Source organism: Cervus canadensis, chromosome 1 (assembly GCF_019320065.1).
Source record: "Cervus canadensis isolate Bull #8, Minnesota chromosome 1, ASM1932006v1, whole genome shotgun sequence".
In the NCBI taxonomy this organism is placed as follows: Eukaryota; Metazoa; Chordata; class Mammalia; order Artiodactyla; family Cervidae; genus Cervus; species Cervus canadensis.
In genome coordinates, this window is record NC_057386.1 from 38,912,707 (window position 1) to 38,934,104 (window position 21,398).

At 41.5% G+C, this 21,398-nt stretch overlaps 1 long non-coding RNA gene, 1 other non-coding gene and 1 pseudogene across 2 annotated transcripts; 2 read left to right on the forward strand and 1 right to left on the reverse strand.

The window, feature by feature from the left end:
* The first annotated feature begins 2,810 nt into the window (after nt 1–2,810).
* On the forward strand, nt 2,811–2,883 carry TRNAA-CGC. Its single transcript has one exon. It is a non-coding gene; the product is annotated as a tRNA-Ala (tRNA).
* Nucleotides 2,884–5,950: 3,067 nt separating this feature from the next.
* LOC122425457 lies at nt 5,951–6,108 on the forward strand (annotated as a pseudogene).
* On the reverse strand, nt 5,967–20,266 carry LOC122422321. Its single transcript, XR_006263779.1, has 3 exons — nt 20,085–20,266; nt 19,285–19,399; nt 5,967–6,084 (listed from the first exon to the last, which is right to left on the reverse strand). It is a non-coding gene; the product is annotated as an uncharacterized LOC122422321 (long non-coding RNA).
* Nucleotides 20,267–21,398: the final 1,132 nt, after the last annotated feature.

Sequence of the window (21,398 nt, forward strand, 5' to 3'; positions counted from 1 at the left end):
CTTCCCTGGCAGTCCAGTGGTTAAGAACCTGCCTGCCAGTACAGAGGACATGAGTTCGATCCCTGGTCTGGAAACTATAAGATCCCACACGTCATGGGGCAACTAAGCCTGTGAGCCACATCTCCTGAGCCCACATTCTAGAGCCCATGGGCCACAACTAGAGAGTAGCCCTCACTTGCCACAACTCAGCATAGACAAAAATAAATAAATAAACCACAACCAAGAAACAAATTTTTAAAAAGTATTTGCGTGTGCCTTACCTGGGCCAAGCCTTTGCGTATTTGAGACTATTTGTTGGCTGCCTTCATACACAGAAATTTGACCAGGTATAAAATTCTTGGATCACCCTCATTTTTCCTTAGAACTTCATAAATATTGCTCTAACATCTTCTAACATGGATCTTTGCTGTGAATAAGTCTGAACCCAGATTTAACTCTTCCTGTTACAAGTGACTTGTGTTTTTTGCCTAGATATATGAAGGATTATTCACTTAATTCATGAGTTTAGTCATTGTATGTGGCCAGGTCATGTTTCTATGCATCTGTGTTAATTTTTCCTACAACAGAGTGTATCCTTTAAATTTGTAGATTCTGCTCTTCATTTCAGCAAAGTATACTTTCTTTTCTTTGAATACTTTTTTCTCCATTTTCTGTGCTCTCTACTTCAGGGACTTATGGGCTTCCCAGGTGGCTCAGTGGTAAAGAATATGCCAGCTAATGCAGGAGACTTGCGTTCATTCCCTGGGTCAGGAAGAACCCCTCGAGGAGGAAATGGCAACCCACTCCAGTATTCTTGCCTGGGAAATCCCATGGACAGAGAAGCCTGTTGGGGTATAGTCCATGGGGTCACAAAGAATCGTACATAACTGAGTGATTGAGCATGCATGTACTCCCTCAGGGACACTAAATGTATTTATATAGTAGATTTCTCTTGTCTCTTATTAATGAATACAATTTCTATAACTGCAGAATTCTATGTAGACGTAAGATGTCTTAGTTCAGGCTTCCACAACAAATTGTCATAGACTGGGTAGCTCATAAAGAGCAGAAATTTGTTTCTCATAGTTCTGGAGGCTAGGAAGTCAAAGGTCAAGGCACCAGCATATTTAATGTTTGATGATATCTCACATCCTGATTCATAGATGGCCATCTTCTCTCTGTGTCCTCACATGGCCAGAGGGGCAGGAGAACTCTCTGAAATCTCTTATTTTTATTTTTAAAATTTATTTGGTTATTCTGGGTCTTAGTTGGGCTTCCCAGGTGGTGTTAGTGGTAAAGAACCTGTCTGTCGATGCAGGAGACGTAAGAATTGTTGGTTGATACCTGGGTCAGGAAGATCCCTTAGAGAAGGAAATGGCAACACACTCCAGTATTCTTGCCTGGAGAATCCCATGGACAGGGGAACCTTGTGGGCTAGTTCATAGGGTCACAAAGAGTGGAACACTACTGAAGCCCCTTAGCACTCACGGATCTTAGCTTCGTCATGCAGGACCTAGTTCTCTGACTAGGAATCTAACCTGAGACCCCTGCATTGAGACCAGAGTCCTAGCCAATGGACCACCAGTGCCCTGGAGTCTCTATTTTTTTTTTTTCTGGAGTCTCTTTTACAAGAGCATTAATTCCATTCATGAGGGCTCCACTCTCCTGACCTAATCACCTCCCAAAGGCCCCTCCTTCTAATATCATCATATGGGGGATTAAACTGACAACATATGAATTTTGGGGAGGACACAAATATTGAGTCCAGAACATAAGCACACTAATTATTGTTATAAGTATAATCCAAATATGGGAATTTTAATGTTCTTTTTCAGTTCAAGTCTCAAATACCAAAAACTTTGTGAGTGACCTTTAGGTGTGTGTCTTTGAGTATGTGTACACATTTAAGCATATAAGTATATACATTTCTTATGAAACAGTAAAAGAAAATCAAACATATGCTACATGGGTGCCACTGTTTACAGCAATATTGAAGGGGAGAAAATATTTATTTAGGAACAGACATACCACAAGGTCCAGGTTTTACAAGCATGTGAATGTGTAGATAATGATATAGCAGACTGAGATAAAAGATAACACAGTAGTCAGTTTGTTTTCCAAGAACTACAGGGACCAAGCAATATTTAGAACTAGTTTTTATTTAACCTTAAATAATGCTTCAGAACTGTACATAAGCAATGACACATTATCTCATTCAGTGCTCACAGTAAATATACGAACAAATATTATTTGACCTTCATTCAATAAAGATGAGATCAAGCCTCAGAAGAGTTAAATGAATCCCCGGAGTTGCCTCACTGCCAAATGGTAGAGTGGGAAACCAAAGTTTCCCAAAGCAGTGTTTCCACATTAATCCTCTCTCTCACCCATCTTTTGCTATAGTGGGAGGTTCTGAAGGAAAAAAAGAGCCGTGTGCATCTTAAAGTGTATTCATATTTTAAGAAGTCAAATCTGTTGGTTCCCATGAACGCATATTATCTTTATAGCAATATATGTCAGAATTGTAAAACATATGGACTGTAAAACTTCTCTAAAAAGTCATTTTTAGTCACTGTCACTCGGTCTTTTCTCAACTGCTCCTTAGATCCTTTAGTTCATGTTCCAAAAGGCACTCAAGTTCAACATATTTAAAGTGAAACCCATTGTTTTACCCTCAAGAACTTTTTCTTTCTCCAAGTTTAGTCACTGACATCTCAGTGCTTCCTTTCTTTCTACTTTCTATCAGTCATCGAAATTATTGCTTCTGTCTTTTCATTCCCTCATTTTCCTGAATCTGTTCCTTTTCATTCAAAACATCACCTCTGGGGACTTCCCTGATGGTCCAGTGGCTAAGACTCCACACTCGCAATGCAGGGGGCCCAGGTTCAATCCCTGGTCAGGGAACTAGATCCCATATACCTCAACTAAGAATTTGCATGCCACAATTAAGACTTGATGCAGTCAAATAAAGTATTTTTTTTAAGGGCAAGGTATTATAAATTTATGTCTGGAATATTAATAGGTTAGAAGATTCTGTTTCCAATTTTTTAAGCATATGAATTAAATTTTTCATAGGCAATGATACAGTTGTATTAATTTCAGGAATAAAATAAAAATGGAAACATTTCCAGGCATTTTAAATAAAATGCTCTCTCAATAAAAAGTGTGTCTTTGAAAAAGCAGTAACATTCATTGTTAACACCATCTTATCTTTAAAGGTACTGGTTAAATAAATGTATTTATCATTTTAACAGCTGCTAGGGAGCCTGGTAGGCTACAGTCCATGGGGTCGTGAAGAGTCAGATAGACTGAGAGACTTCACTTTCACTTTTCACTTTCATGCATTGGTGAAGGAAATGGCAACCCACTCCAGTATTCTTGCCTGGAGAATCCCAGGGATGGGAGCCTGGTGGGCTGCCGTCTATGGGGTCGCACAGAGTCGGACACGACTGACGTGACTTAGCAGCAGGAGCAGGTAGCACAGTCTTTTGTGGCTCAGACGATAAAGAATCTGCCCAAAGTGCGGGAGACCCGAGTTTGATCTCTGAGCCGAGAGGATTCCCCTGGAGAAGGGAATGGCTACCCACTCCAGTATCCTTGCCTGGAGGATTCCATGGACAGAGGGGCCTCGAGGGCTACAGTCCACAGGGTAGCAGAGAGTCGGTCACGACTGAATAACTAACACTTTCACTTTCACTCTCAATGACTGGTGAATCTATTTTTTTGTTTATTTTTGTTTGTTTGTTTCTTTTTTTATTTATTTATTTATTTTTGTTTGTTTCTTTTATTTGGCTGTGTCAGGTCTTAGCATGGGCTCAGTAGCCCCGTGGCCTGTGGGGTCTCATTGCCTGGATCAGGGATCAAACCCACGTCCACTGTATTGGAAGGCAGATTCCCAACCACTGGACTACCAGTGAAGTCCCAAACCTATTTGATACAGTTGATTTTTACTGTTGCTCCCCATCTCATTACACAATATTACAAGGACTCTATCACTTAAAAATTGGGGGGTTTGGGTTTTTTTTTTTAACATTTTTTAAGTGTTCATTTATTTGGCTGCATCAGGTCTTAGTTGTATTTTGAAGCATGTGGGATCTTAGTTCCCCAACCAAAGACCAAACCCACATCCCCTGCATTGAAAGCAGATTCTTAACTACTGGATCACCGAGGAAGTCCCTGTTTTTGTTTCTATGAAAATGGTGTTAACAGTGATAAACTAGAGCAAACAAATTCCTCTTAGATTTCTCTTATCATTAAGACACAACTTGTGTACAGAGAAGTTAGCTAACAGCCTCTGGCTACCAGCATCAGTTCATATGTTAGATATCAGTAAAGTTTAATTTAAAAAAAAATTGTAGTATTTTTTCTGTACCCCAGGGCAGCATCTATTGCACCCCCAGGAAAGAGCACACATGCCCTTTTGAAGATCACTGTAGTAAAGCATTGCTCTGATCCTGATCCTCTCCTGCCAGGAGGCCAATGTCAGTAACTTAGTGTTTGGCCTGGGCCATTCTTTCTACAGGACATGGCCTGACCTTAGCAGCTAAGTTGCCAGTTATGGCTTTCCTACCTTATATTCTCATTCATCAATGCTTGGGTTTGAGTCTCAGATTTAAAATAAATTGATTGATAAATGGTTAGATAAAATAATAACAACAACAATAAAAGCAAATACTACAGAGCTTACCTCTTCCTAGTATTGTTCTGAGTTTTTACATATATTAATTTAATCTTCATTACTTTCTGAAATAATATTATTATCCCCTTTTTAAAACTGAGACACAGAGATTATATAACTTCTCCAAAGTCACTATCTAGTAGATGGTGGAAGTGGGTGGATTGGAGTCTGGGTGGTTTAACTCTAGAGCTTGTTCTTAGAGCACTTGATTATTCTGCCCTGTTTCATGTAACACATCATGGATTATTATAACAGGGCTGGAGAAGCAGTGCTAAGCTAGACGGCTTTCAGCCAATCCCAAGTTCAATAGGAGGCAGTGCTGCTTCTGACTGGATCAGATACTCAACTTCAGAAACACTGGCACTGGTTAGGGTCTGAAATATGAAAGAACCAGAAATGGCTTAAAAGCTACAGTGAAAAAAAGAGATTTATGACTGATTCCAAAGAAAATGAAATGAAAATAAGAAAACAGTTTCCATTTCCACGGCATCAAAAAATTAAAACAGTAACTGATTTAACAAAAGAAGTGCAAGAATTGTACACCAAAACTACAAAATACTGAAAGAAATTAAAGATGATCTAAATGACTAGCAAGACATCCCATACTCATGAATCAAAACGTTTAATATTGTTAAGATGGCATTACTCCAAATTGCCTTACAGATCCAATGAAATTCCTATCAAAATATCAACATCTGTTTTTGCAGAAATTGGTGAGACGATCTTAACATTCATATGGAAATACAAGAGACTTAGAATAGCCAAAACAATATTGAAAAAGAAGAACAAAGCTGGAGGCATCATGCTTCCTAATTTCAAAATCTAGTCAAAAACTATAGTAATGAAAATAGTGTGGTAATGGCATATGAATAGACACATAGCTCAACGGACTAGAACTGAGTGTCCAGAAATAAACCTTCTCATTTTTGGCTAACTGATTTTCAGCAAGGGTGCCAAGACCGTTTGATGGGGAAAAAATAGTCTTTTCAACAAATGGTGCTCAGACAACTGGATATCCATATATAAATGAATGAATTTGGACTCTGATCTCATACTGTAGTATGTAAAAAATTAACTCACAATGGATAATAGGCCTAAATATAAGACCCAAAACTGTGAAACTCTTAGAGGAAAGCACAGGCGTAAATCTTTGTGACTTTGGACTAGGCAGTGCTGTCTTAGATATGACACCAGAAGCACAAATGACACAAGAAAAAAATAAGTAAATTAGACTTCAGCAAAACTTTAAAATTTTGTGCTTTAAAGAACACTACCAAGAAAGTGAAAAGGCACCCTCCATGTATGTCTTGGCAGAGATGGCGCTTGTGGTCCTTGTTCCCATAATGTTTGGAGTAGAAGGAAAGGGGTAAGACTCTGGTCCCCTCAGCATCATGTCTTTGATCCCGGTGGCTTCTGGTCTACTGGTTCTGTTCTCAGGCACCAGAACATGGGGGGGAAAGAAGCAGAAAAAAGAAAAATAAGTAAATAAATATAAGTGAAAAGACAACCCAAAAATATCTGCAAATCATTTATCTGATAAGGGATTTGTGTTTAGGATATATAAAGAATCTAACAACTCAACAATGAAGAGAAAAATAACTCACTGAAAAATTGGCAAAAGACTTGAATAGCTATTTTTCCAAAGAAAATGTACAAATGGCCAATAAGAAGGTGAAAAGAGCCATATGACCCAGCAATGCCACTTCTGGGCATACACACTGAGGAAACCAGATCTGAAAGAGACACGTGCACCCCAATGTTCATCGCAGTACTGTTTATTATAGCCAGGACATGGAAGCAACCTAGATGCCCATCAGCAGACGAATGGTTAAGGAAGCTGTGGTACATATACACCATGGAATATTACTCAGCCATTAAAAAGAATTCATTTGAATCGGTTCTAATGAGATGGATGAAACTGGAGCCCATTATACAGAGTGAAGTAAGCCAGAAGGATAAAGAACATTACAGCATACTAACACATATATATGGAATTTAGAAAGATGGTAATGATAACCCTATATGCAAAACAGAAAAAGAGACACAGAAGTACAGAACAGACTTTTGGACTCTGTGGGAGAAGGTGAGGGTGGGATGTTTCAAGAGAACAACATGTATATTATCTATAGTAAAACAGATCACCAGCCCAGGTTGGATGCATGAGACAAGTGCTCGGGCCTGGTGCACTGGGAAGACCCAGAGGAATCAGGTGGAGAGGGAAGTGGGAGGGGGGATCGGGATGGGGAATACATGTAACTCCATGGCTGATTCATGTCAATGTATGACAAAACCCACTGAAATGTTGTGAAGTAATTAGCCTCCAACTAATAAAAAAAAAAAGGTGAAAAGATGTTCCACACTATTACTCATTAGGGAAATGCAAATAAAAACCACAGTGAAATTGCTAAAAGGTACAGAGTTTCTTTGAAGGATGACAAAAATGTTCCAAAGATGATTGTGGTGATGATTACGCAACTGTGAATGTACTAAAACCCACTGAATTGTGCACTTTAAATAGGTGAATTATAGGCAGGTGAATTATAAGTCAATAAAGCTGTTACCAAACACCCACAATGAGATGCCACTTTCTACCTACCAGGATGGCTAAAAGAGAAAAATTAGTAATAAATGATGACTAATAAGTAGGAAAATTGCAACCCTCATAGTAGCTGGTGGGATTGTGAAATAATGCAGTCACTTTGAAAGTTCCTCAAAATGTTAAACACGACCCAGCAATTCCCCTCTTCAGTATACACTCAAGAGAAATGAAAACATACTTCCACACAAAAACTTGTACATAAATATTCACAGAAGCTCTAATCACAATAGCTAAAAAGTGGAAACAATCTAATTGTGCATGAACTGGTGAATGAATAAACAATATGTGGTATATCCACATATATTATAATATGTGGAATATTTATTTAATATTTAATTAATTAATTAATTAATTTAATATTTAACCATAAAAAGAAAGGAAGTTATGATACATGCTACAACATGGATGAATCTTGAAACCATCATACAAAGTAAAAGAGGTCAGATATAAAAGACCACATATTGAGTGATTATATTTATAGGAAATGTCCAGAATAAGCAAATCCATAGAGACAGAAAGTAGATTAGTGGTTTTCAGGGGCTGGAGGAAGGGGGAAGTAGGGAGTGACAGCTAAGGCACACAGGGTTTCTATGTAAAATTAGATAGCAATGGTTGTACAACTCTGTGAATATTCTGAAAACCACTGAATTGCACAGTTTTAAAATATTTATTTATTTGGCTATGCAGAGTCTTAGTTGCAGCATGCAAACTCTTAGTGGTGGCATGTGGGATCTAGTTCCCTGACCAGGGATTGAACCTGGGCCCCCAGCACTGGGAGCGTGGAGTCTTAGCCGCTGGACCACCAGGGAAGTCCCTGAATTGCATACTTTAAAAGGGCAAATTTTATGCAAATTATACATCAATAGACCTATTATTAAAGTTTTTTTTAATAGACCTATTACTAAAGTTTTTTAATCATTAATATAGTAATGTGATACCATGAATCAGAATAGAATTAAAAAGTCAAATAGTGAACAGGACTCTTGTGAAAATACAGGGTATGACCCTGTATATTATAGAATAAGCATCTGAAAATATGGCTAATTTGCACAAGTAAGCCAAAGATAACAGTGCATATAGTAGGAAAGGATGATGAGTGTCTGAAATTTGTTATTTCTGGGCTAGCAAGTTACTTACCTCTATTCTCAGTGTATTGTTTATGAACTTGCTCATATCTGAGCATAAACCACCCTTTATTTCTTTATTGTCATTTTCAAACAAAAGTGACCTCTCTAATAAAGAAATAGTATTTTTTTTCTAGAAGAAGAACTTTTCAAATTGAAGAATTTTGCTTCTAAAGGCAGACAGAAAATATCGAAACTATGGCAACATTGTTTCTATAGTAATGAAATCTACCTTTCTTCAGCAAAACAAGGCTATAAATCATTCTATTGCCAACAAGATATGAATCCAAATGTGAAGCTAATGACACATTTCATGCTTGAAGAGAAAGTAAACAAAAGTCCTTTATAAAGTCTTTGTTGTGTTTAACTGCTAAGTTGTATCTGACTTTTTTCAACCCCACAGACTGTAGCACTCCAGGCTGCTTTGTCCTTCATCATCTCCTGGAGCTTGCTTAAACTCATATCTATTGAGTCTATGATGCCATTAATATCCAACCATCTCATCCTCTGCCTCCCCCTTCTCCTTTGCCTTCAATTTTCCCCAGCATCAGAGTCTTTTCCAATGAATCAGCTCTTTGCATCAGGTGGCCAAAGAATTGGAGCTCCAGCTTCAGCAACAGTGCTTCCGATGAATATTCAGGGTTGATTTCCTTCAGGATGGATTGGTTTGATCTCCTTGCTGTCTAAGGGACTCTCAAGAGTCTTCTCCAGCACCATAGTTCGAAAGTATCAATTCTTTGGTGCTCAGCCTTCTTTATGGTCCACCTCTCACATCCTTACACAACTACTGTAAAAACCACAGCCTTGACTATACAGATCTTTGTCGGCAAAGTGATGTCTCTGCTTTTTAATACTCTGTCTAGATTTGTCATAGCTTTTCTTCCAAGGAGCAGAAGAAGAGAAGTCACTCAGTCGTGTACAACTCTTTGCGACCCCATGGACTGTATAGCCCACCAGGCTCCTCTGTCCATGGGATTTTCCAGGCATAAATACTGGAGTGGGTTGCCATTTCCTCCTCCAGGGGATCTTCCGGACCCAGGGATCGAACCCGGGTCTCCCGCATTATAGGCAGACACTTTACTGTCCAAGCTTCCAAGGAGCAAGCGTCTTTTAATTTCATGGCTGCAGTCATTACCTGCAGTGGTTTTGGAGCCCAAGAAAATACAGTCTAGGCTGTTGCAAAAACTCAACAGCATATGATGTGAAAGAACAATTATCATGTGTGCATCCTGGAAGCTATTTCCCATTACAAAGGAAGGAAACGGCTGGTGTGCTATGTACAGATCAGCCTTTGACATATGTTTGCTACATATATGATGGGGAAATGCTCCATGACATTTAATTCTATTTATCACTCCAGATGTATGCTATGGGAGAAGAAACTTTTCATCTATAATACGTATCTTGTGAGAAAATACATGTTGGAGTCAGTACTGATGGAAACCTGGCCGTATGTTTAGCAAAGAAAGGTGTGATGGCAGGAATAAAAGGTTGCACTTGAATGCCAATCTCCTGCTTCGTTCCCAGAGAACAATTAGCAGACAACATGCACTCTGGCCCTGAATCAAGGATAAAGGGAAGAGTAAAGATTGCAAATATGATCAGGTCACAACCACTGAGTAAATGTGATCTTAGTTAGGAGGAACAAGATTCTGCTTTTCTAAATGGAGGCATATTGTCTGTTGAAGGAAGGCACTCCCACACATTTTTTTAAATAAAGGAAGGGATTGATAGTATTTCTTCTCGACGATGCTCATAATGCCTGCAGAGATATTTCTCTGTTTTCAAGTAGATTATCTCAGCTCTGTGTTCACATTCTTGCAAGGCCTGAACCTGCCACTTCAAAATGCATATAGCAACAAGTTTTAAAAGTTAAGAATAAACCAGCAGAATTTCTTTAGGAGATCCAAACAAGCTGTATGAATTATTTATTGCCACATAACAAATCACCCCAAAGCTTACCAGTTTAAAACAATAAGCATTTATGACCTCACAGTTGCTGTGGGGCAAGAACTTGGGTGCAGGTTAGCTGGGCGACTCTGACTCAGGATTGCTCATGAGGTAGTAGTCAAGTTTTTCACTGGAGTAGTAGTCTCAAGGCGTGACTGGAGAAGAATCCATTGCTAAGCTCACCTGGGTGGCTGTTGGCAGGACTCAGTCATCCCTGGCTGTGGACTGGAGACAGCAATTCATTCACTGCCACATGTTCCCTGCCACGACATGCCCCCTCCCCTCCGCGGGGCATCTCACAACAAGGTAGCTGGCTTCCCTCAGAGCAAGTAAGAGACTGAGAGAAGGCCAGCGAGACAGAAGCCAGAGTGTTTTTGTAACCTAATCTTAGAAGTGACGTCCATCCCTTCTGCCCCAGTTGCTTTGTTAGAAATGTGTCAGGGGACTTCCCTGGTGGTCCAGTGGTCCATGGGACTTCGAGCTCCCACTTCCAGGGGGCACGGGTTCAGTCCCTGATGGGGGAACTAAAGATCCCACATGTCAGGTGTGCATGCCTGAGGGCTAAGTGGCTTCAGGCAGATCCAACTCTTTGGGACCCCATGGAAATACTGGAGAATCCCATGGACAGAGGAGCCTGGTGGGCTACACAGTCCATGGGGTCACAAAAGAGTTGGATGCTGAGCAACTAACACTTCACTTCATGGAGACCAAGAGAGGTTTGAATTAGGGCAGTGAGTCTTTTATTGATCTGCTCTCCCAGAGGTGAGAGACTGTTGTTTGTCCCCCAGTATCTATTTCCCTCTTTGTCCTTAGTAACAAAATTCCCATTTATTAACTGGGTGCATGGCTACCTGGAGTAAGGACAACAGTGATCAGTTTTCCTGCAGTTAAATGTGGTCATGTGACTGTTCTGGTCAATGAAGTATAAGCAGTAGTTGGTACAAGCAAAGTAAGGAGTTGGTGTGAGCAATTTTGAGGAAGCAGCCCTACGGGAAAGCAGTGTACCCTTCCATAGGCTTTTGTGTTGGCTAGAACATGTGTGTAATGACTGACACTCCAGCAGCCAAACTGACCCATGAGGTAACCTTGGGATTAGAATTCATGAAGGATGAAACATGAAAGGACACTCTGAGGGGCCACACCAACCCTGGGATGGCTATCTTTGGATTTCGTATATATGGAAGAAAAATAAAGTTGCCTTTCCGTTGGAGTCATGCCTACTTTTTCCTGTTACTCCTAACTGATGATGTGACTTTGTTCAAGTCCAAATCCTAAACATGTACAATTCACATTTAGTCCTGCTATGACCTGAGCTGCAGTTCAGGTCATAGCAGTGAATTGCACACGTCTCTTAAGTACAGGGCAAAAAGCTTTAGCAAACGTTGCCAGGTTCCCACTGGTAATGGGTGAGGACCTAGAATGGGTTGACTGGCTGTGTCTAGATTATGGGGGTAATTTATAGCAAGCTGGATGCACCTGTTGAACTGCAGAGGCGGAGCTAGGTTAAGACAGGAACTAGACTTTTTTTTTCAAATTGTGTCTTCTCCTTCATTTATTTTCCTTTTGACATGTGCACACTGCTTTATTTATTTTTGGCTGTGCTGACTCTTCCTTGCTGCCCACGTGCTTTCTCGGGTTGCGGAGAGTGGGGACTATTCTTTAGCTGCAGTGCACCGGCTTCTCACTGCTGTGGCTTCTCTAGCTGCAGAGCACAGGCTCTAGGCACACAGGCTTCAGTAGTTGGGGCTCACAGGCCCAGTTGCTCTGTGTGGCATGTGGGATCTTTCCAGACCAGGAATCAAACCCATGTCCTCTGCTTTGGCAGGCTGGTTCTTATCCACTGGACCACCAGGGGAGCCCAGGGCAAGGACTAGTGTTTGGGGTTCTCTTCAGGTCACTGAACTAGCAGAAGACTGTTGGACCGTGAGCACTCCTGCCGTCTGCCGTGGGTGCTGCCTAAGTCCAAAGGCCTGACAGCTTTACGATCTGTAGGTCAAGTGTCCGTCTGACTCAGATATGCAGAGCCAGCAAAGACCTTTAAGAACAGGGAGTGGGAGCTGCCAGGGACAAGGAAGTACAGATAAAAGCAAATCTGTCGAAAATAGGCAGGGAAAAGACACAAACAAAAAAACCCGTATCAAGCACCAACGTGGACAGTGTTTGTGTTGTGTGGGTCAATGCCAGGCAGAGGCCCCCAGGAAACAAAGGCCATGTCTGTTTTCCTTTCACAGCCTCTGCTCCACGGTATCAATGACCTTCTCTAGTGAAACCCACACCCAGGCTTATGCCAGGGCTTTGCTTAACTCCCACTCTCCTTTTCATGGCATACCAAGAAATAACTTGCCTCAGGGCATGTGTATGGGGTGTTTATGGGGCATTTTGTGCCAAGGAGAGCAGTGGAGAATCCAAGATGCCCACCACTTTCTTAGGCTCAAAGTATCCCTATGGTAAAATGCAAGTCCAGCCTTGTGGGAAAGGCAGGAATTCACCTTAAGGAACAGCAGAGTTTCAGCAATTGTATAACCTGCCATCAAAATTCTGGATTGTGCATATTTTTTGGAACACTTCTGAACTAAGCAACTTCAGTTTGATAAACTTACTCCACTATCTTCAGACTGTTCTGTCCGGGTATACACTGGTTCAAGAATGCCTGTAGATAAAAACCCATTCCCAGCGCCAATTATTTTAAAATATATTCCCCCAATCAGGCAGAGACACTTTGACTGGCCCAGAAGGAGTCAGTGTGGGAGGCTCAGTGTGGATTGCAAAGTGTTTGGGTCTTCAAGTCAGGCAGACCTTCTTTGTGATCAAGACTCTCATGATGGAGTCCAAAGATACGATCCATAGTTATGGAACAAGAAATGAAGGAGTACACACATTACTTAATTATAAAGATGATCAACTGAGGAGTCATAAATATTGATAAAACCTTAACGGGTTGCTATATAACACAGGGAACTCTGCCCGGTGCTCTGTGATGACCTAGAGGCGTGGGATGAGGGGTGAGGGAGGGCCAAGAGGGAAGCGATATACATGTACTTACGGGCTGATACATGTTGCTACACGGCAGAAACCAGCACAACACTGTAAAGCAATTATCCTCCAATTAAAAATAAATTAAAAATAAACAAATAAAAACTTGCACTCTTAAAAAGAAACCTTAGCAGGAAGCAACTGGGGAGATGAAAAGGAAAGGTTAGTGCACTAAATCCTTCTCTCTCACAACAGGAGGTCAATTAATAAATCAAGAAATGATGGTATACATGCATTGTTGGTGGGTATGTAAATTGGTGCAGGCGCTATGGAAAGCAGTATGAAGGTTCCTTAAAAAACTGAAAATTGAGGGACTTCCTTGGTGGTCCAGGGGTTAAGAGCCTATGTTTCCAATGCAGGGGGTGCCTGTTAGATCCCAGGTCAGGGCTAAGATCCCACATGCCTAGTGGCCAAAAAACCAAAACATAAAACAGAAGAAATGTAACAAATTCACTAAAGACCTTAAAAATGGTCCACATTAAAACAAAAATCTTAAAAAAACTAAAAATTGAGTTACATACAATCCTACAATTCCACTCCTGGGCATGTATTCGGAGAAAACTCAAATTCAAAAAGTTGCATGAACTTTTCACAACAGCACTTTTTATAGCAGCATTATTTACAACAGCCAAGACAAGGAAGTAACCTAAAGATCCATTAACATGAATGGTAAAGAATATGTGGTATATATATGGTTGTGTGGAATATTACTCAGCCATAAAAAAGAATGAAATCATGTCATTTGCAACAACGTGGATGATCTAGAGATTATCATACTAAATGAAGTTAAGTTAGAGAAAGACAAATACATGACATCACTTATATGTGAAATCTAACATATGATACAAATTAACTTATTTACAAAACAGAAACAGACTCATATGCATAGGAAACAAATTTATGGCTACCAAAGGAGAAAGTGGGGAGATAAATCAGGAGTTTGGGATTGGCAGATGCAAGCTACTGTGTATAAAATAAACAACAAGATCCTACTGTTACAGCACATGAAACTATATTCAATCTCTTATAATAAACTATAATGGAAAAGAATTTTTAAAAAAGAAATGCTGGTATTTTTTGATAAAAATTTATGATATGCTATGATGCACTATTCTAGGTATTCACAATACAAATATAAATACTAAATAACAAAATCACTGCCTTCATTATTCTACACTATTAAGTCTATTGGTTAAAGATAGCAACGCTACCAGAAGAAATAGGAAAAGTTTGATAGCAATCACTACCAGAAGAAACAGCAAAAGTCTGAAAAGAGTTGCTTTGAGGAGTGGATTTAGGATATGCATGTACACACGCATTCTTAGATATAAAATTTTTTAAATTATCAACAAAATATTCTACTACCTACTAGCTATGTATCCTTGAATAGATTAAACCCCCCAGGTCTCTGTTCTTTTTGTCCAGAAATTGGGAATAATGACGATTTAATTACAGGAATATCTAGTATAAAGCAGTCAGGAAAATGTCAGTCCCCTTCCCTCTGTCTCCTATGTAACACTTGGTAGCTCAAGGTCTTCAGGCTGAGAAGTGACATCCATTCTTGGGTCTGGCTGGCCTGAGAAAGCCACATGACTTTTCTCTGCCTGCTTCTGTCCATCTGACAAAAAGTTTCTCATCTTCAATTGCTCTAAGCGCTACAAGAGCAGGCTGTCCCCTGATGAAAACTGAGCATCTCAGAAGAACACTGGCCAGATATTAACGTGCTTTTCATGTGAATGATACTGTGCAGTCATTGATGTCATGTTTACTACTCACTTAGGGGCCGGTTGGGAAAATCTGTGGTCCTGACTATATTATTGCTCAGAACTTTCACAGTTGGGCCTCATGATGTAAGGGAGAGAGCACTTGTGAATTCAAGAGAGGGAGAGACAGAGATCACTGTCTGGGATCAGGAAGTAATTAGTAGGAAAGCGCTAAAGATGTCAGCACGACAGAGCAAGGGGGATTGCTGACCTCTAACCTGCCTGTGAAGGGGGAAGTGTACACAGGTGATCCTGTGTGCCTACACATGTACACAGAGGGATGTGCCTGCAGGTAGCTTCTGTGATGTGTGAGTGGGTGGGGTGGGGGGAGGGAGGGGGAGAGGAGATTAGGGGTAGGGTGCATGCTCAGTCACTCAGCCGTGTCCAACTTTTTGCGACCCCTAGACTCTAGCCTGACAGGCTCCCCTGGCCATGGAATTTTCCAGGCAAGAATACTGGAGTGGGTTGCCATTTCCTACTCGACGGGATCTTCCCAATTCAGGGATCAAACCCATGTCTCTTGCATCTTTGGCATTGGCAGGCAGATTCTTTACCACTGTGCCACCTAGGAAGCCCTCAGGGATAGGGTGCAGGTAGTTATGTTCTGGTAAAAGTCTAACCACCAGTCCTAGAGAGGAGAGCCCTGATTTGTAAAGGATGTTAATTTCACTGGTTTAAATGCTCCCGGTGGGGCCAATTTCAGGCTACCAAGTTGAAGTCCCTGAATGCAAAGCTGAGAAGAGACGCGCAGCGTCAGCTCTGCCAGTCGGTACCAGCAGTTCCAGCACATTGCTGGCTGCAGGTTTCCAGAATATTCTCTTTCAGAAACAGAGAAAGCTCCTTACATTCATCTGCTTCTAAAGTTGTGGATATTGCTTTGCCTTTTATTACTAAATCCAATCCGTACATCCCAAACAGAATTGTTCATTCAACCCTCGTTGATTATTTAATCCTTTGTAAAGTTCATGGCTCATCACAGCTCACAGAAATTCTGGAACCGGAGTTTTGCTTGGTTGGGTTTTTTTCTCCAAAATCTAACACAATGGTTGGCAAGAGCATTTGTTTATTCAGAAAGCAGCCAACAGGATGCTACAGGTCTGTGAGTTCACCTAAAGATTTCGCGAACTTCCGCAGGCCAAGGAAAGCTCTGAGCAGGCAAGAGGGGGCTCCCTGACTTCAGGTGCCCCCACAGTTACAATTCTTTGGAAATTAGGAGGCTATTTGGTTTTTTGGCACATGTATGAACCTCTTCCTCATCCCACAGGAAACGCTCTCTCATTAGTATCTAGGGAAACGTCGCTTTGAAACTCTGCCCCACCTCCTTCCTCCCTGAAATCTGTATCAGGGAGCCAGACAGCGCTAGATCCAAGCCCTATGGAGCCTAGTGTTTATATACTCGGGGGCCTTCTTTAAGGAAAAAAATACAAAATTACAACTATAAAGCTACCGAGGTCAAGGCCTTTATAGAATGAGTCCATACAAATGAGGGTCTCTTGCAGAAGCATCCCTAACTTCCAGTAAATATGTCCCTGGAGCCAGACTACACTCAGAAGGAAATTGGATGTTTGTCTGATGTGGGTGAGGGGTGGAATGCCCTGCATTTTCCCTTTTGGTTGAAGAGGAAGCTCCAGGCCCCTGTTTCTGCTTAAAACTCTGCCTTCGAGCCTTACACTGGAAGACACTATCTGACTTCTTAGGAAACCATTTTATTCTGCATCACTCGTGTTGGATCGCATGGCTTCTTCCCACTGCTTGATACAGAATACCCTAATTATGCTTGTAACAGGCCCCACTAGTCTAAGGAAATTTCTTCTCTCCCTGGTGGCTCAGATGGTAAAGAGTCTGCCTGAAATGCAGGAGACCCAAGTTCAATCCCTGGGTCAGGAAGATCCCCTGGAGAAGAAAATGGCAACCCACTCCAGTATTCTTGCCTGGAAAATCCCATGGAGGGAGGAGCCTGGAGGGAGGGCTACAGTCCATAGAGTGGCAAAGAGTCAGACACGACTGAGACTTCACTTTCTTTCTGTCAACCTCTGGCAAAGTCTAACTTCAGGATCACTGTGGATGAGAAGGGACCTCTAGTGGTCAGTCTCAAAGGTCACATCGCTGCTCCCTTCTTCCTATTCTCTGAAAGGTGTTCTGACCTGTCAGCTCTGGGTTGCTAGTCTAAGAAGTGGAGGGAGGACAATACAAGATGCAGTTCAGTTCAGTCGTTCAGTCGTTCAGTCGTGTCTGACTCTTTGCGACCCCATGGACTGCAGCACGCTAGACCTCCCTGTCCATCACCAACTCCCAGAGCTTGCTCAAACTCATGTCCATCGAGTCGGTGATGCCATCCAACCATCTCATCCTCTGTCGTCCCGTTTCCCTCCTGCCTTCAATCTTTCCCAGCATCAGGGTCTTTTCTAATGAGTCAGTTCTTCACACAAGGTGGCCAAAGTATTGGAGTTTCAGCTTCAGCATCAGTCCTTCCAGTGAATATTCAGGACTGATTTCCTTTAGTATTGACTGGTTTGATCTCCTTGCTGTCCAAGGGACTCTCAAGAGTCTTTTCCAACACCACAGTTCAAAAGCATCAATTCTTTGGCACTCAGCTTTCTTTATAGATACAGGATAGATAAGAAGAATTGGGCTTCCTTGGTAGCTCAGCAGTAAAGAATCTGCCTGCCAATGCAGGAGATGTGAGTTTGATCCCTGGGTGGGGAAGATCCCCTGGAGGAAGGAAATGGCAACCCACTTCCAGTATTCTTGCCTGGGAAATCCCATGGACAGAGGAGCTACAGTCTAAGGGGTCCCAAAGAGTCAGACACAACTTAGTGACTAAATAACAACAACAACAAGAGGAATTCGGGATTTTGATATAGGTAGGTTGTGGAGGGTGGATGGCTGTGCCACTGCATGGCACATAGAAGATGTAGTGGAAGGACTTCCCTGGAGATCCAGTGGTTAAGACTCTGCTTCCACTGCAGAGGGTGTGTGTTTGATCTCTGGTTGAGAAACTAAGATCCTGCACGCTGTGTGGTGCGGCCAAAAAAAGAAGATGTAGTGGATATTTTTACTGTATACTTGTACACAAAATCTACCCATCTCCTAGAATGTCTAGACCCAGTGCTTTGCCAGGGAATGAAGGGATGTAGGGCAAGCAGAAATGCAATTTCAGTCCAAAGTCATAGATGTTCTGCATTTTGAAAGCAGAACATAGTCCTATGAAAAAGTACAGTTTAATATTTTATTAAAATCATGACTCTTGAGAAGCTAATTGAAAGAGCAGAGACTTCTTGTCCGCAGAGATCACGCACTCTCGACTGCTCTTAGTCTCTAAATAGGCATAACAGGAAAAGCCCTGCCAATGTTGGCAGGAGGTGTCTGGTGGAGTACCATCTTTAGAGGTGCCGCAGTACCTCTCATGGGATGGGGATCTCTTCTGACTCTGAGGTTCCTTACTGGAAGCCCATTTGCCTGTAAATACAAGCCACATTTCCCAATACATTCTTTTTCAGTAATAAAGTTGATATTTTGGTAAAAATAAATAAATAAATAAATAAAAGCAGAGACTATCTCCCCAGAAAAATACCCACATGCACTTGTACACACACACACACACACACACACACACACATGTGTTTTTGCCTAAAATTCAGGGACTTTACAAACACTCTAAAACTCATCCCTAGTGGGTCAAGAAGCCAAGCTGGGAATTCCCTGGTGGTCCAGTGGTTAGGACTCTGCATTTTCATTGCTGAGTCTGGGGTTCCATCTCTGGTCAGGAAGTTAAGATCCCACAAGCCACGCGACATAGCCAAAAAACACCCCAAAACAAAACAAAAAAGCAAAGAAGCCGTCTAAAGAAACTCTGAAGCAAGACACTGGGTAAAGGATCCTTGTGGCAGCGAGGAATCCTGAATGGATTCTAACCCCATGTCACTTTGGACAAGTCGCTTTACGTCTGAACTTCATTTCCTCACCTATTAAAAAACAGGAGGATTAGCCAGAAGTCGAGTTGCCCAATTAAAGATAGAATACCTAATTAAATCTGAATTTCAGATTTTCATGATTTTTTTTTTAGTGTAAGCATATTCCAAACATTGGCTTTGTCATAAATTAACAGATGGAAGTTGCACAGGACATACTTATACTAAAAAATTACTTGTTACTTACCTGAAATTCAAATGCAGTAGATGTCTTGGATGTTTATTTGCTAAATGTGGCAACCCTAGACAGGCAGCCTTTCAGGTCTTAATTTAAGGTCTAAGATTCTCGGTGATGAAGGAATCTAATGGAGGATGAGAAGTTAGAGGATCATTAATCACTGTTTAGAAGCTGGAAATTCTGAAGTTCCATGACCAATTTTAAGCAGTTTGGTAAATACTGTGTCGAATTCTGGATGGAACAGCACCATGCTGGGTCCCTGAGTTGCTCAAAGAACCACTCTATCATTTCAAGGCTGTGACGACTAGATTTCTCGTTTTTCTGTTACATTAAAGCCCTCAGTGGTATTCCCAGCAACCTGGCCTGACCCTGCTGACCTGTGACCTCTTCTTCCTTGCTCCTTCCTCCCATCTCTTCTTCCTTCCCTCCTTCCTTCTTTCACTACTGTTTCTTTTTTTCCTTTTTAAAATGTTTTTTTTTAATTTTTAATTGGAGGATAATGACTTACAATGTTGTGAGGTTTCTGCCATACATCAACATGAATCAGCCATAGGTACGCATATGTCCCCTCCCTCTTGAACCCCCCCTCCCACTACTATTATTTTATTTTATTTTTTTTACTTTTTGGCCATGCTGTATGGCATGCGGGATCTTAGTTCCCCAACCAGGGGTTGAACCCACATCCCTTGCACTGGGAGCATGGAGTCTTAGCCGTAGGACCACCAGGGAATTCGCAATACTGTTTCTTGAGTACGCACCAAGCACTAGGCACTGTACTAGGCGCTTATCCTGAGCTAAGGGGCTCCTACCTTCATCACCCTCATCAATGCTTAGTCTCATGGGCCATGGTTCTCAAAGTGAGACCCCTAAACCTCGGTGTCAGTCACCCTGGAGCTTGTTAAAGATGAGATTTCTGACGAAGGAAAGGTGGCCGGAGACTCCCCAGGTGCTTCTCGGCGCTCACTTAGCTCAGACCCCCGTGGCTGCCCGGTCTTGGACACCCTCCTCTGTCCAGAGTACGGAGGTCTGATGTGGAGTGAATTGTCTCTACTCCTGGAAATTTCCACATTCGAGGTTGCTATGTTTTCACCCTCTGGGCCTGAGCTACTTGCAGAGGACATGGAATATTGGACTCTGTTAATACTCCAACCAGCTGAACTACTTAGGCTTAATGGTTAACTGTTAAGCTTAACTTCTAAGGGCTGAATGATTTCTTCTTGCTTATCAGTCCTAGGAAAGAAAGAGGAATATTCCAAGGACAATGTACATGGTCCTGGGCAATATATCACTTCTTTGACTCTCCAGAAGGGGCGCCATGATACCATTTTTTAATCTGAAAAAGCACCCTAACTAAGTTCCTGACCGTAGTCACCTTTCCGCTCTAGAATGGAAGACCCTATAAGATCAGGAGCTTCTTTGTATCATCCAGGGTACCCATCTAACGCTGTGCAGTTAAGGGGGTACCATTCATTTTATAGACATCATTGACTTGTAGTTATTAAAACAGTTCTCCACAGTGGCAGTTGAATGACTTGAAAAGCCAAGTCTTACTAATTCATAACAAAGAAACCCATCTTGGTTTGGATGGGACAGGCATCCCCAAGGCTTAGAGTACTCAGCATATAGTGGGCACTCAGTAAAGTCTGCAAAATACTTTCCCTCAACGTTTCAGTTATGAAACTGTGAGGGACTTCCCTGGTGGTCCAGTGGTTAAGAATCTGCCTTCCACTGCAGGGGATGTGGGTTCAATCCCTGGTTGGGGAACTAAGATCCCACGTGTCACAGGGCAACTAAGCCCACGAGCCACAACTAAGGCCTGACACACACAAAAATAAATAAATACTAAGAAAAAGGAAAATGTCAAACATACAGAAGAGTTGAAAGAATAGTACAATGAAGATCTATATACTCAACCTGGACTCTAGATTCAGTAAATGTCAACATTTTGCTGTATTTGTTTTGTGTGTGTGTTTATTTATTTTTGCTGAATCATTTGAAAATTAGCTGCAAACATCATGACACTTAACTCATAAATATTTCAGCAGGCATCTCTTAAGAATGAGGACATTCTCCTATATAACCACCATATCATCACATCTAAGAGTAAATTAACCTTATTTCCC